At 30.9% G+C, this 2,043-nt stretch overlaps 1 pseudogene; it reads left to right on the top strand.

Moving 5' to 3' along the window:
- The first annotated feature begins 1,845 nt into the window (after window positions 1-1,845).
- LOC102525427 (large ribosomal subunit protein uL11-like) overlaps window positions 1,846-2,043 on the top strand; it is a 577-nt pseudogene continuing 379 nt past the window's right edge.

Below are 2,043 nucleotides of genomic sequence, written 5' to 3'. Positions count from 1 at the left end.
CTGAAAGGGTTCTATAATAAGGAAACATGTTTTTCATTCACATGAAATAAATTTGTATCAATTTTTTTTAGTTTTCTCATCTCAATTTCTTCTCTTTATCATTCTGAGTGTACTAATTTTTATGATGTTCAGTGTTCTAGATCAGACTGAATTTGTAAGAGGATTATGTTTTCTCAAATTATACAATTTTTTTCTTTCAGTTTTCTTTTTTTGTCTTAAATTCTTTCACTGATCTCTACACCAACCACCACCTCACCATGGGTTTAATACACAAGAACTCAGATGATCTGAAAAATCATGATATATTTATTTCATGAATAGAGTATCCTATCTTACATCAAAAATAATATATTTAAAAAACTTCTTCTCTAAGTATTATGTTAATGACAGGACTTTTAAAAATCTGTTTATTAATTTTGTTCTCTGTCTTGTTAGAGACTTTACCCTAATATCTCATGAGATTTGACTGTCTATTTATATTTAACAAGATAAACACTTGAAAAGTCAGAATATGTAGGCCAATGAGCTCCCCCACTGATAAATTCTCAGGCACCCTGCCTTCGGTAGTATTATTTTAGATATTTATTAGAAGTTTTCCAAAATTTTCTGGCAACAACTACCCCAAAAAATCTTTTACAGTGACATATTTTTAAGATATTGTCTTAACTTGTTATTTCCAATTCCTTTCCTCCTATTTTCTATTGAAACCACTGACACAGTTTCACAAACATTCTTCCGTGGAGGAGCTCTTTGTAAAATCTCATACGTCTTACATGATGAATTTTAGCAAATCTTCAAAGAGCAGATTGTTTCCATTTTATATATACAGTTTGAAACCATAGGAAAAAATATTTGAAGGAATCTACCCAACTGAAAGTCATAAATTAACATACCAAGAAAGCAAAAAAATGTATTGTATATAATTATAATATAAACATTAAACATAAGCACAATGTGAACTGCATGCAAAAATACAATAAAACATTAGCAAACTAAATTTGGAGATCAAGTATGACATATCATTACTAAATATATTTTGTTTCATCAATGTTAGAGTCGCTTAACAATGAGAAGCTACATTAATGTAAGTCTGCATTAACATATGAAATAGTAGAAAGTATGAATATTTTAAAACAATTAACAAAGAGAAAGTATTTCTTACTTTTAAGCTATATGCTAAATAGCAAACTATTTGAAGCATTACCGTTAAAGCCCAAAGTCAAATTATATTATTTAAAGTTACTGTTTTAACATTTTACTGGCAGAGGTAGGTAGTCAATTAAGATAAAGAAAAATTATAAATGTATATGTATCATAAGGAAAAGATAAGATATTCATTATTTGCAGAAATGTTATTTGTAATCTCAAAGAGGAACTTGACAAACCATTGGAATTAATCAGTTTTGTGAAAGGTGCTTAGATGCAAGGTTATCAAGAAATTAATAATTTTCTAATTCCAATATTCCAGAAACTTCTACTTTCCTCTATCTTTTTTCCTCTTCTCCATTAGGTACATAAACCTATAATTTTATTATAGAAAATTTTCATTGATTTAAAGACATATTTTAGGTCTTATTTGTAGCTAGTTTTGGCCATGTGATAAATTTTTGACTAGTGAACTATTAACAGAAGTATCACTGGGTGATTTCAGGAAGACCCTTTAAATAGAGGACACATGCTATTTCTACCTTCTATCATGCTTATTGCCTGGAATGCAAATTCAAAGGCTGGAACAGCAAAATCCATAATTTTATTAGAAATAGCCTTCAGAATGAAAGCTACACCTAGTAAAGAAACAATCCAGAACAACCTAGATAAGATTTTTGTTTTGAAAACATTAGCTATAGCTTTCGGCTTTTGGCTCGGAGGAGGCCAAGGTGCAACCCTCTCGGTTGTGCAGAATCGAGGTTTATCTGACACCAGCTGCCTCCAGCATGCCACCTAAGTTCAACCCCAATGAGATCAAAGTCGTATACCTGAGGTGCACAGTTGAAGAAGTCAGTGCCGCATCTTCCTTGACCCCCAAGATCAATCTCCTGCGTC

Source organism: Vicugna pacos, chromosome 14 (assembly GCF_048564905.1).
Source record: "Vicugna pacos chromosome 14, VicPac4, whole genome shotgun sequence".
NCBI lineage: Eukaryota > Metazoa > Chordata > Mammalia > Artiodactyla > Camelidae > Vicugna > Vicugna pacos.
Note: the sequence above shows the minus strand (reverse complement) of the source record. Positions and strands in the feature narration are given on the sequence as shown.